The sequence below is a fragment of the Sapajus apella genome, unplaced genomic scaffold (genome assembly GCF_009761245.1).
Source record: "Sapajus apella isolate SASKATOON/1434 unplaced genomic scaffold, GSC_monkey_1.0 scaffold48, whole genome shotgun sequence".
NCBI lineage: Eukaryota > Metazoa > Chordata > Mammalia > Primates > Cebidae > Sapajus > Sapajus apella.
In genome coordinates this window covers 8459383-8473629 of record NW_022436988.1, presented here as the reverse complement: position 1 = coordinate 8473629, position 14247 = coordinate 8459383, and the positions used below count along the sequence as shown (strand labels likewise).

At 51.6% G+C, this 14247-nt stretch overlaps 1 long non-coding RNA gene across 1 annotated transcript in view; it reads right to left on the bottom strand.

Annotated features, from left to right (window-relative positions):
- LOC116525712 overlaps nucleotides 1-5801 on the bottom strand; it is a 9921-nt gene extending 4120 nt beyond the window's left edge. Inside the window, exon 1 of the long non-coding RNA XR_004257786.1 lies at nucleotides 5497-5801. This is a non-coding gene — a long non-coding RNA (uncharacterized LOC116525712). The remainder of the gene's footprint in view (nucleotides 1-5496) is intronic.
- Nucleotides 5802-14247: the final 8446 nt, after the last annotated feature.

Here is a 14247-nt window from a genome sequence, read left to right as displayed (position 1 = left end):
TTTTTTTTGAGACGGAGTTTCACTCTTGCTACCCAGGCTAGAGTGCAATGGCGCGATCTCGGCTCACCGCAACCTCCGCCTCCTGGGTTCAGGCAATTCTCCTGCCTCAGCCTCCTGAGTAGCTGGGATTACAGGCACGCGCCACCATGCCCAGCTAATGTTTTGTAGTTTTAGTAGAGACGGGGTTTCACCATGTTGACCAGGATGGTCTCGATCTCTTGACCTCGTGATCCACCCACCTCGGCCTCCCAAAGTGCTGGGATTACAGGCTTGAGCCACCGCGCCCGGCCTCATTTTGTCTTTTGACAAGAGAAAGGGACTTGCAGCAGGAGGGCCCATTTCCTCTCTGTCCCTAGATCTCCTGTGTATTCGGCAAGAGCTGGGCCAGGCCCAGCGATCACCCTACCACGGTCGGGTGCAACCAAGTGGGACAACAATGTGTCCAGAAGCAAAAGTCTTTTCAGCTTCAATGTAAGCCATTCTGGGTCCCAGACCCACAGCTTCAGGCACTGTTCTTAGATGGCCTCACAGTCTCTGCCCCTGGGTGTGTTACTTCCTTCATATTATATGGCAGAAGAAATCTGTAGTGTAATTAACATTACCAATCAGTTGATCTCCAAGTGGGTCAGTTATCTGGCTGGGCATAATCTAATCACAGGAGCTTAGTCTCCAACAGCAGAAGGGAAGTCAGAGAGATTCTAACCACAAGAAGAACTGAATACTGGCTTTAAAGACGGAGGAAGTGTTACACAGAAAGGACTTGTGAGCAGTTCCTAGGAGTTCAGCAAGAAACCAGGGACCTCAGTCCTGCAGCCACAAGGAAGTGGGTTCTGTCAATAACCGAAGAGAACCTGGAAGTCGATTCTTCCCTAGAGCCTCCGAGTGACAGCCCAGGCTGACCAGCACCTTGATTTTGGCTTCCTGACATCCTAAGCAGAGACCCAGTGAAGCCAGTGAAGCCTGCCCCAGACTTCTTTATTTCATTACTATTTTTCAAAATTATACTTTAAGCTCTGGGGTACATGTGCAGAACATGCGGGTTTGTTACACAGGTGTACACATGCCATGGTGGTTTGCTGCATCCATCCCCCTGTCATCTACATTAGGTATTTCTCCTAATGCTCTCCCTCCCCTATCCCCCAACCCCCTGCTATCCCTCCCCTTGTCCCCCACCCCCCAACAGGCCCTGGTGTGTGATGTTACCCTCCCTGTGTCCATGTGTTATCAATGTTCAACACCCACTTATGAGTGAGTACATGCAGTGTTTGGTTTTCTGTTCTTGTGTTAATTTGCTGAGAATGACAGTTTCCAGCTTTATCCATGTCCCTGCAAAGGACGTGAACTCATCCTTTTTTATGGCTGCATAGTATTCCTTCTAACCTATAGAACCGTGAGCAAATAAATGGCTGCTAGATTTGTGACAATTTGTTATGCAGAAATAATACCTAATGCAGGTGCCCGCACAGTGAAGGTTCCCGGCCTCCGACGTTGTTCCCAGGGGAGGAGGCAGAGGAGGCATTTCTGATTTCCCACAGCCTTGAAGTTGCAGCCTCACCCTGCACTCTGGCTGTGCCCCTCCTCCACAAAGAACCATCCACATCTTTGTTTGCACAGCTTCTGCCAGAGGCCCAAGCTTCTATGCTCAGACCGGGACGTTTGGGCATGAACTTTGCACAGATGAACCAATTGCAGGGGAATCGCACAGCTTCTTACGCCTCATTATCCAGGTTTCTTAGGAGTTTTCTTCTCTGTTAATTGGCCCCTGTATTTCTGCCCAGTTCTGAGGCTGTTGGATCTTCCCATCCTTGGCAAAAGCAAAATCCTTTCTAGCAAGTTACTCAGGCAGGAATCCCCAATTAAAGACCCCGAGTGGCCAGGTGCAGTGGCTCATGCGAGTAATCCCAGCATTTTGGGATGCCAAGGCGGGTGGATAACTTGAGCCTAGGAGTTTGAGACCAACTGGACAACATAGGGAGACCCTGTCTCTACAAAATATTAAAAATAAATTAACTGGGCAGATGGCATGCACCTGTAGTCCCAGCTCTTGGGAGGCTGAGGTAGAAGGATTGCTTGAGCCCAGGAAGCTGAGGTTACGTACACTACGATCGCACCAATGTATTCCAGCCTAGAGACAGAGCAAGACCCTGTTTCAAAAAAAGAAATAAAAAATTTTTAAAAAATTACTTTAAAAGTTCAGGCACAGTGGCTCACACCTGTAATATCAGCACTCCAGGAGGCCAACGTGGGCAGATTCCTGAAATTTCAGAACAGCCTGGGCAGCATAGTGAAACCTCATTCCACAAAAAAAAATATAAAAAATTAGCTGGGTGTGGTGGCTCATGACTGTAATCCCAGCACTTTGGGAGGTCAAGGCAGGCGGATCACGAGGTCAGGAGTTCGAGACCAGCCTGGCCAATACGGTGAAAACCCATCTCTACTAAAAATACAAAAATTAGCCAGGCATGGTGGTGCATGCCTGTAATCCCAGCTACTCAGGAGGCTGAGGCAGGAGAATAGCTTGAATCCAGGAGGCAGAGGTTGCAGTGAGCCGAGATTTCCCCACTGCACTCCAGCCTGGGTGACAGAGTAAGACTCTGTCTCAAAAAAAAAAAAAAAATTAGGTGAGCTTGGTGGTGCACACCTACAGTCCCAGCTACTTGGGAGGTTGAGGTGGGAGGATTGCTTGAGCCCAGGAAGCAAGGCCACAGTGTGCTGTGATCAGGCCACTGCACTCCAACCCAGGTGACAGTGAGACCCTGCCTCAAAACAAAACAAAAACAAATTCAAAATGAGCTGCTCTCTCTCCCTGACCTGTGGCTTGATTTAGGACGGGTGGCACAGATGGTTAGCTGTCTACCAAAACCACTCCCCTTTCGTAGAGTTTCGCTAAGATCAGAGACTACATTTCCCAGCTGCCTTTGCAGCTGGATATCCCCACATGACAAATTCCGACCAATAGAATGTGAGCAGGAAAGGTGTGCAGCCCCTCAGAGCCAAGGCAGTCAGAAGCAGGTGTGCTTCCTCCGTCATTTCCCTCCTGTTTGCCAGCTGGATGTAGGTACGAACGAGACCCTGGGGAAGAGCAGAGCCCTGAGATGGAAAGAGCCTGGGTCCCTGAATCACCATGTGGAGGAAAGCCACTGGCCAATCAGGAACGCTCGTTCTTGGCCTGTTACGTGAGTAAGCAATACATTTGTAAGGTATCTGAGCTGTTACACATTAGAGGGTTTATTTGTGACTACTTTTTAGCCTGCCCTTCATAATACACATCACTCTTTGGCCCTCAGTGTAAATCATTACACAAGGTGCTGACTAAACTCCTGGGATGAAAACCTTCAAATATCCCTGTACCTTACTTTCCTTGGCTGGCTCCCGTCCCTGTCTTGGTTCACACTGCTTGCTCCAAAGTCTGGCTGACTCAGCTGGCCTGGGACATCATCCATCTGCTGTCAAAGAGTGCCTGGCTCACAGCAAAGAGCACAATTATTCCTCCAAAACATAGGGTTCTTTTTTTCAGCAAAGGTGGTGCAGCAATATATTTGGAGAAGCGGACTGGTCGTCAGCACATGCTCCTGGTTCCCTTGGGGCACAGTCAGGGAGCGCATGTCTTCAGCCCCAGCTCCCCTAGCAACAGCCTCCAGTGAGGGAGGGAAAGGGGGAGAAGGGCAATGGGGAGGGGGAGGAAAGCAGAAAGAGGTGACAATTCTCTCAGAAAGCAATTAAGCATTCCATGGTGGCCCCAGGGACAACCTCAACTGTTTGTGCTTTTCCCCCAGAGAGGTTGAAGAGCTGGAAGGAGAGCATCCCCAGCTACGGTTCTTGAAAACTCTGCTTGGTAATGTGGCATTGAGAGACTCTGAGAAGCTGGCTTCAGGAAGGGGCCCCACCCTGCCTGCACACCACCCAGATGCCACCTGCTGCAACCGCATCGGTCTCTGATCCTAGCTGGGGTAAAAATCAGCAGTGGCTCATTTTCCCTCTTACAAAGCAGCATGGGGCACCTGGATGGAACTGAAATGGAGCCCCAGATACAGCAAACCTCTCTCCCTGTCCACTTCTGAAGTCTAGCGCTGGATTGCCGGCCCCAACAGAGCAGGGAGGAGTGCCTGAACTGTGGATGGTGGTTGAGCCTAGAACAGGCCCCAGGGTCTCCACGGAAGCTCACAGAGGGGAAAGCCCAGCTCCCAGGAGTCAGAGGCCCTGGAGCTTAGAAAATTACAAGTCCCCATTCTTCAAGGAGCTCCAGGATGACTCTGCCTCAGCAATTTCCAGTGCAAATTTGCTTTTTGTTTGAGTCAGGAAATAACAGGCTGCAGACTCCCCAGGGGCCCAGGAATGCAGCCACCAGCTTCTCCTGGCTTCTCTCGTCCTTCCGTCCTTCCCTGAGCAAGACGCACAGGGCGGCCCTGAGCTTAAATTACAACCACCTGACCAGAGCTCCCTCGCAGAGGCCCAGACCCTGTTCAGAGAGGGTCCCTGTGGAGAGAGGGGCTTCTCCAGGCCTCTGGCTGGCCTCATGCATGGCCTGGATTCTCCATGCACAGGCTAGAGGCTGTCTCTACTTCCCACCCTCGGCAGCTCTTAGCACACACCCTGAAGTGATGATGGGCCCTGGAGCCAGGGCGGAAGCTGCATGGTGCGTCTCACGTGATTCCATGAGAGCTGTTACCAAGTGTCCCATCCCCTGGCGGTGGCTCACCACTCTCTCTGCCTAAAGTCCTCTCAACGACTTTGATCTCTTCTCTCCGCTCGGCCTCATTCCTCTCATTCTGTCACCTAGAGCTTAGGACTTTGCTCATTGATTTCTTCCAAATCCTTCTAGTCTAGCTGGGTCCTTTCATGCCTAGTTTACAAACATGCCTGGCCTGATCCCTATCTGCAAGCCCCTATCCCTCCCAGGGGGACCAGGAAGGCTGGGTTTGACAGGTGCAACGCACAGGTGCTGGGCGCCCACAGGGAGTTCGGGAGGCCAAGGTCTTCCCAGGACTGGCAGCTCAGATGGCCCAGGCAGAAATAACCTGAGCCTGCTGCCCTTTCCTTCCTGGGAGTGACTCAGCGAGAAGCCGGAAGATAGAAACACAAATCTAGTCCTGGATCTTGCAGAGCCAGGCACAGGCAAGGCCACAGCCTTAGAGCTGTGTACAAGGAGGACCTGGAGCCAGCCACAGGGCTGGACGCTGAAAAGATGCTCAATCTCACTTAGCACACGACAAGTGCAAATGAAAACTATACCCAGACCCCATTTTCCACGGAGCAGACTGGCGGAGATGCAAGCTTTGAGGGCTTGGCAAGAAGGGAGGCCACTCTCTTACTTTGCTAGTAGGCTGTAAAATGATACCACCTCCTCGGAGGGCAAGGATCAATCTACTGAATGCACAGATTCTTTGACCCAGCGGTTCTGCTTGTAGAAATGGAACACCAGCTATGCGTGCACATCTGTGACATGACCCAGGCGGCGTTGTTTGTAATAATGACAAAGGATTTGGAGGCACCCACATAGGCGGCTGGTTCCACACTTGCCGTGTGCCCGTGTGTTGGGTCACAGGAGGCAGAACAAAGACTTGGAAGCATTGATGGACGAATATGGAACCGTGTTCTAGATACAGGGGAAAGGGGAAAAACAAAACGAGGAATCAAGGAGCAGAACAGGCTGTGGGACTGGCTGGCTTCAATTCTCAATGAATGGACGAAATGGCACACTCCCATCTGGGTTAAAGAGGTAACAGAAGGCCGGGCGCCGTGGCTCACACCTGTAATCCCAGCACTTTGGGAGGCCAAGGCGGGTGGATCACCTGAGGTCAGGAGTTCAAGACCAGCCTGACCAACATGGAGAAACCCCGTCTCTACTAAAAATACAAAGTTAGCCAGGTGTGGTGGCACGCACCTGTAATCCCAGCTACTCGGGAGGCTGAGGCAGGAGAATTGCTTGAACCCAGGAGGCGGAGGTTGCGGTGAGCTGAGATTGCGCCATTGCACTCCAGCCTGGGCAACAAGAGCGAAACTCCGTCTCAAAAAATAAAAAGAGGGTAACAGAAACAACACATCTGCCTGTCTAACACGTACACTAAGGAATATCTCTGGATGGATACCCCAAAAGTGGTTTCATTGGCTACACAGAGGCAAGCATATACCTTTTTGTAACTTAAACATAGAATATGTTAGCTGGGCCCGGGCTCTCTAGCCCAGCTTGGCCGGGTATGGTGGCTCATGCCTATAATCCAAGCACTTTGGAGGCCAAGGCAGGCAGATCACCTGAGGTTGGGAGTTCAAGACCAGCCTGACCAACATGGTGAAACCCCGTCTTTAAAAAAATAATAATAAAAAAAATTTAAACAAAACAGCAACAACAAAAAACAAGGCATAGGCTTATCATGACCCAATTTTACTTTTTGTTCTAGGTAGGATTTTGAAAGAGTTCTAGGTAGGACCTTTGGGTAGGTTCCAAGGAAGGGAGAAATGCTGATTTTATAGAAAACTCAAAAAAAAAAAAAACAGCCATTCGCTTCTTGGAACAGATTGTCTTTTGCCTAAAGAATATGAAGTGTGCAGATTTGCTTCCTTTTGTCACTATGGAGTCGCTCTTTACATTTTGTTCTCCACTGGTTTCCAAGGACAAATTATATCAACTTTTTTTTTATAGCAAAATGGGAAGAATACTTCTGACTCATCCTGGAAGGTATTGCTTTTCCTTTTGAAACATGTTTTTCATCAGGTCAAATAACTTCACTGAAACAGCACATACAATTTCTCCTAAAGGTGGAGTGGGAGTTCGTCTTGTCTTGTTCTGGGATTGTCAGACCTGAACACACTGGTTTCTAGAATAGACAAGGCTGTCACTCAACACCAAAGCTAAGAGCAGGATTGAAGTGAATGGGAATCACTAAAGGAGCCCTGCTGGCCTTCTTCCTGGGACTGGGGAGCCAGCTGTCCTCTGCCCCTGCACTCCCAGCTCCCCGGTCCTCTGCCTGGGAAGACTGCCCTGCTCCAGCCCTCCCTGTAACCCTGGGAGGCCTGGAGAGCAGAGGCCTCTAGAGATGGTCGCCATCTTGTTTAATACCTGAAATGAGGCCTCCGAGTTTTCTGCTTGCGCAACAAGATGATCTGCTTGGGAAAGAGAAGTCATGGGCCACTCATGGGGGCAGCTGGTCCCAGGGGAAAGAAAACGGGCGGGGCCAGGGATGTAGGAGCTCCTTCTGGCTCTGTTGCTGGCTCGATGCTCCACTGGGACAAAGAAGGACTTCCTCAAGCCCCTGGTGCTCACCTGTAAACTGACAACTATGCGATCGGACCTGCTCATCTCTTGGAATTGTTGCAAGTCTCAAACGATCAAGCAAGTTTTCCAGAAAACATCTGGAAACAGGCAGCCCAAACTGTTGAGAGTGGTTTCTGTAGGGAATAGGATGTGGGAGTGAGTGGAGAGAACCGCCGCTCCTTCTGCTCTCGTCTTCCATTAATTCTGGTCTTGTTTCAAAAGTTTCTAACAAATACAGATTCCTTTTGTGATTTAAAAAGTTTGTAGGCCAGGCATGGTGGCTCACACTTGTAATCCTAGCACTTTGAGAGGCCAAGGCAGGAGGATTGTTTGAGACTAGGAGTTTGAGATCAGCCTGGGCAATATACCGGACCCCGTCTCTAATTTTAGTAAGAAAAAACGGGGGCTGGGCACGGTGGCTCACACCTGAATTCCCAGCACTTTGGGAGGCCGAGGCGTGTGGATCACCTGAGGTCAGGAGTTCGAGACCAGCCTCACAAACATGGTAAAACACTGTCTCTACTAAAATTACAAATATTAGCCGGGCGTGGTGGCAGGTGCCTGTAATCTCAGCTACTCAGGAGGCTGAGGCAGTAGAATTGCTTGAACCCAGGAGGCGGAGGTTGCAGTGAGCCAAACTGTGCCACTGCACTCCAGCCTGGGTGACAGAGCAAGACTCTGTCTCAAAAAAAATAATTTAAAAAAAAAAGGCCAGCACAGTCGGTAATACTTGTAATTCCAACACTTTGGGAAGCCAAGGTGAGAAGATCCCTTGAGCCCAGTAATCTGAGACCAGCCTGGGCAACAGAGTGGAACCCCATATCTATAAGTAATTTAAAAAATTAGCTGGGCATGGTGGGACACACCTACAGTCCCAGCTACTCGGGAAGCTGACGTGGGAGGAATGCCTGAGTTCAGGAGGTCAAGACTGTAGTGAGCCTGGGCAGCAGAGCAAGACCCTGTCTCCAAAAAAAAAAAAAAGGTTGTAAATGTTCACAGCCATCGTGTATGCTAATGTAATCACGTGTTTTGTGGTCTTCCAAAGTCTCCAGCCCTGCTAAACTGCCAGCTGCCCTTCTTAGCCTGTGTTGCTGGTTGCTTAGCCCAGAGTCACACCCGTCGGCTTCATAGCATGGCAGGGTGAGCCCGTGGATATTTGAAACCTGAGGGTGTTGATGAACAGCTAGGATGGGGACCTGGGTTGAGGTCCCCTCCATGGCTGTCTGTTGACCGTGAACCTAGCTCCTGCCTTCTCCCGCCAAGCCTCCCAGTCATGGGGCATGTGTTTCTCCCTGGCTATCTAGCCAGCCCAGCCTGCAGGCAGGCACTGTGGTGCCAGAGAGACGGCTGCTGCTGAACAGAATAGAGTCAGCACAAAACACATTAAAAAAATCAATCGCTGGGGCAGCAACCCACCAGAGTAAGAGGCTTGGGCACAGAGGCCATCCTCCCGAGGAGCTGGTACTGCTGGGGGCTCAGGGCATGCCAATGGCTCAGTGGCACAGTGGCCAGCCTGGCCAGCAGTACTCCAGGCACAAAGGCACAGCCAGGGACTGGCACAGCTTCACCGGGCAGCGAGCAGGAATGGGGTCGTGTGTCCCTATATGGGCTTAGTTGCTGTTTAGAAGCCCCTTGCAGGTGGAATGCGTGTTCTCATCTCTCCATGTGCCTGAGATCTGTCCAGTGCAGGCCTTCCCTTCCCCAGAGCCCCTCCCATATCTGAGAGAATGGCTGGGGAGAATCCAGGGTACCCCAGGAGCAAGAAAAGTCACCCAAGAAAGAGACCACTGCTGTTCCTAATGGGGCAGTTCTGACTGTCACTCTGACCAATGACAGGAGGGTAGAACCCTGAGGACCTCTCTCTGTGGAGTGGGGAGAGAGGGCAGGGAAGCCAGGGAGCCCAGCCTCTCCAGCTACCCACACCAAACAGGTGGCATTCACAGAGGAGCGTGTTAGGGGCTCACTCAGGAATTCACCTGTTGCCCCAGGCTCTGCAGACATTTCTGGGTATGATGGGGGCAGGATTCCTTGTGTGCTGAAAACAAGTTCTGTCCTGACCTCCTGCCACTGCCTGGACCTGCAGGGGAGGGGCACCAGTTGTCCTGGGCTGGTGGCTGTCCAAAGCCTGAGGGGGGCTGCAGCTGCTCAGTGAGCAGGGTGGCCCCTGAGAAGGGGTGAGGAGGACCCAGTCCTGACTCAGCACCACTCAGAACCCCCCACCCTGCTTCCCTCCTGAAGAAGTCCAGCGCGCAGGGTTGGGACACAGACACCAATTCCCCATCCAACAAACCGTCTCTGATTGGAAACACAAATCTCTCCCCTCCTCTGTCAGGAGCCCAGGCGGAAACCGTCTCATGCAGAGACCATACTGAGGCCCCACCACCTCCCCAATTCAGGGCTCAGCAAACTTTTTCTGTAAAGAGCCAAATAGCAAACATTTTCAACTTCGTTCATGACCACATGGCCTCTAGCACTATCCAACCAGTACAGCATGGCTCAAGTGATTCTCCTGCCTCAGCCTCCCCAGGAGCTGCAATTACAGGCATGTGCCTCCACATCTGGCTAAGTTTTGTATTTTTAGTAGAGACAGGGTTTCACCAGGTTGGCCAGGCTGGTCTCAAACTCCTGACCTCAGGTGATCTGCCCGCCTCAGCCTTCCAAATTGCTGGGATGAGCACTCGTACAGGCATGAGTCACGGCGCCCGACATTTATGTGTGAGCCTTGCAGGGTGGTTCCCAATGTCCCTGGTTCCCACCCACTCTGAGGTCCCCAACGATGCTGGTAGAATGAGAGAATAGATGGAGAAGACGACAAAGAAAGGGAGAAATCAGCTGTCAGGGCAGGGAGTAGCTCAGAAAGCCAGGAGCAGTGCCAGTTTAAGGGAAGCCGCTACAAGGTGGCAGGAGGAGGGGAGAGGCCAGAAAACACACAGGAGAGGCGAGGCTGGCTGCCATGGCGCTGGCTCCACCAGGCTTGAGAAATGCAAACAGACGGGGCTGTGGCCGGTTCTTTACCCAAGAGATAGCCAGTCCAGTGAAAGGCTTGTGTGGCCAGCTTCGGCACCTGTGCCTGCACAGCTGTCTGGTGGACAATCAGAAGCCGCCCCCATGTCGTCACCCAACTGCCTGGTCAAAGCTGTGGTCAGGATGTGGGAGGGAGGCCAGGCTGGACGGTGGCCAGGGACAGGCCTCTGGATCTTGGCCCTGACGTTGGTGCTCCAGAGCTCTAATTCCCATTGCACCAGTCAACCCAGCAGCACCTGGACAGCTGGGGGTGGGGTGGGTAAGGCTGCTCAGCGGCTTTTCTTTTCAGGGCCTCTGCTGCTCCCCACACTCTCCAGCCAAAGCCAGGACTCCCACATTGTCACAGTGACAAATCTTCTAAGCCGGGCAGATGGATAGGCTTAGGAGTGGAACTGGCCCTCATTCTGGGTGGCAGCTTATCTCCAAAGGGAGTGGGCGTCACTTCCTTCCCTCCCTGTCACTGCCCCACTGATGGGTGGAGTCTCTTTCTGCATGACCCCATTGAATGTGGGGTGTTTTGACCAAAAGAATATGGTGGTGTCAGCTTGTGACTCTGTGCCAAATGCACCTGGAGCTCTGTAGAGAACTGGCAATGTCTACCTGCTCTTGAAGCCAGGAGCTTACATTTAAGAAGCCTGGGGCAGCCGGGCGTGGTGGCTCACACCTGTAATCCCAGCACTTTGGGAGGCCGAGGTGGGTGGATCATGAGGTCAGGAGTTCAAGACCAGCCTGGCCAACATGGTGAAACCCTGTCTCTACTAAAAATACAAAAATTAGCCAAGCATGGTGGTGGGTGCCTGTGAGCTTAGCTACTCGGGAGGCTGAGGCAGAGAATTGCTTGAACCCAGGAGGTGGAGGTTGCAGTGAGCCGAGATCACGCCACTATACCAGCCTGGGCAACAGAGCGAGACTCCATCTCAAAAAAAAAAAAAAAAAAAAGAAGGCTGGGGCTGGATGGCAGTGGCCTGTAATCCTATTTTGGGAGGCTGAGGGAGGAGGATCATTTGAGTCGAGGAGTTGGAGACTAGTCTGGGCAACAATGACTCCTCATCTCTACAAATAATAAGCAAAATTAGCTGGGTGTAGTGGTACACACCTGTGGTCCCAGCTACTCGGGAAGCTCAAGTGGGAGGATTGCTTAGGCCTGGGAGGAGGCTGCAGTGAGCTGACATTACGCTAGTGCTGCAGTGCAACAAGGCAAGACCCTTTCTCCAAAAAGCAGCAGCCCAGGCCGCACTGCTGGAGAGGCCATATGGAGGGTTCCTGAGTCGCCACCTTGGACATCCAGCCCAGTTGAGCCTTCGGATGACCACAGCCCCAGCTGCTATCTGCCTGCAACTACACAGAGATCCCTGAGGAAGAACTGGCCAGTGGAACCCCATCAACCCACACAACCATGAGCGAGAAAACGAAATTGTTGGTTAAGCCACTAAGCTTGGGGTAGTGTGTTCACATAGCCGTCCCCTTTCCCATCCTCATTCACTGGCTATTTGGGGGCCACACGGACCACACCCCCTCATTCATGATTTGACCCAGTGGTGTCCCTGGTGACTAGCCGGGTGACAGGGTAGAGTTGCTGGGCAGCGCTCCTTCTGGGGTTGATAGGAAACCTCTACATTAAAATCCACAACTATTTATAAAACAGCTGGATGTTTGCAGCACTCCGAGGAGTGAAAGAGCACACAACAGCTTTTATTTGAAGAGCAGTAACGAGTGTTCCAAGCACTCTAACATATTTCATCACATGTCACCCATGACAACCATGAAAGGCAGCGGGACAGGCATCCTGCCTTTTGTGATTGAGCAGAAAGCGACATTTAGGCCACACGAATAGAAACGGGAGAGCCAGGTCTGGAAGCCGGGTTGTCTGGCCAGGGGTCCGCGGGCCTGCTCTCACTGCACCCCTGTTGCCTTCAAACCGTCTGGAGAGCAGTTTTCTTTTTATTTATTATTTATTTATTTACTTATTTATTTTTCTGAGATGGAATCTTGCTCTGTCACCCAGGCTGGGCAATCTTGGCTCACTGTAACCTCCGCCTCCCAGGTTCAAGCAATTCTCCTGTCTCAGCCTCCTGAGTAACTGGGATTACAGGCAGGTGCGCCACCACGCCTGGCTATTTTGGGAATGATTTTTTTTTTTTTTTTGTAATTTTAGTAGAGGCAAGGTTTCTCCATGTTGGCCAAGCTGGTCACAAACTCCTGACCTCAGGTGATCTATCCACCTGGGCCTCCCAAAGTGTTGGGATTACAGGCGTAAGCCACCACACCCAGCCTATTTATTTATTTTGAGACAAGTTCTCACTCTGTTGCCCAGGCTGGAGTGGAGTGGTGTGATCTCAGCTCACTGCAACCTCCGCCTCCCAGGTTCAAGTGATTCTCCTGCCTCAGCCTCCTAAGTAGCTGGGATTACAGGTTCACACCTCCATGCCCAACTAATTTTTTGTATTTTTAGTAGAGACAGGGTTTCACCGTGTTGGCCAGGCTGGTCTCGAAATCCTAGCCTCAAGCGATCCACCCGCCTCAGGCTCCCAAAGTTCTGGGATTACAGGCATGAGCTACCACACCTGACCTTATTTAATTTTTAGAGAATGGGGTGTGGCTATATTGCTCAGGCAAGTCTCAAACTCCTGGGCTCAAGCTATCCTCCTGCCTCTGCCTCCCTAAGAGCTGGGATTACAGGCGTGAGCCACCGTGCCCAGCTGGAGAGCAGTTTTCGACTCAGGCCCCCTTTCCCAGGCTGGAGGAAGGACAGGCAGTAGCCATGAGCCCCAGAGTCAGCTTCCTATATCCAACTGTGGCTCTGCCCTTAGTTGGGATAACTTGGCAGCTAGTTACTGAAGCTGTGAAGGGAGATGCTGTTTCTCCGGCTGTTAACGGTGATGCACTACTGGAGAGAGCTCTACTGCTGAGACCTGGTGAAAACCCTGGGGCAGGGCGGGCTTTGGAGGCTGCCTCAGCTGAGAGATCACAGCGGAAGTGACCCTCTGTGATGCCGAAAGCTAGATCAAAGAATGCATGCTGTCTGCCTTGCTCTCCAGGAAGCAGTCGGACTTCCCTAAGGCTGCCACGCACTGATGAAACCCTAACTAGCCACAGGTAAAGGCCCTGAAGCCACATGAAGGAAGGAGGGGACACAGGTGCCTGCCAGTCCCCCACTACCTCAGCCCCATGCTGTCACAGCAGCGTGCACTGCCTGACTGCACCTGTCTGAAAGACCCAGAGCTAGAACCTGGTCTCGATAAAAAACAAAATTAGCTGGGCCTGGTGGTGCATGCCTGTAGTCCCAGCTACTCCGGAGGCTGAGATGGGAGGATCACTTAGGCCTGGGAGGAGGCTGCAGGGAGCTAACATCATGCCCAGCCAGGTCCTGCCTGGACTCCTAGCCCAAAGAAACCATGGGAGGTAGTAAGATGGTTGTTGTTTGAAGCCACTAAGTTTGGATGTTATTTGTTCCACGGCAATGTGACATAACGGGAACAGGGTGGCTGGGGTGGGTAGAGTGGATTGAAAGGTGTCCCATCTGCTCCCCTAAAAGAAAAAAAAAGAAAGAAAAAGATGTTCACCTGGAACCTCTGAAAGTGACCGTGGTTGGAATGAGTGTCTTCACAGATGTAATTAAAATGTGGATCTTGACATCCAGATCATTTTGCTTTAGGTCCTAAATTCAGTGACCAGTGTTCTTATGAGACAGGAAAGGAGAAGACACAGGGAGACACAGATGTGGGAGACACGGAGATGAAGTCCACGTGAGCGCAGAGGCAGAGACTGGAGTGATGTGGCCATAAGCCAAGGAACACCTGGAGCCCCCAGCAGCTGGAGGGGGCAAGGAGGGAAGAGCAGCCTGGTGGATACCTTAATTTCAGACTTCTGGCCCCCAGAACCGTGAGAGAATGAAGTTTCTGTTGTTTTAAGCCACTACATTCGTGGCAATTTGGGTTTTTGTTTGTTTGTTTTGAGACTAGATCTCACTC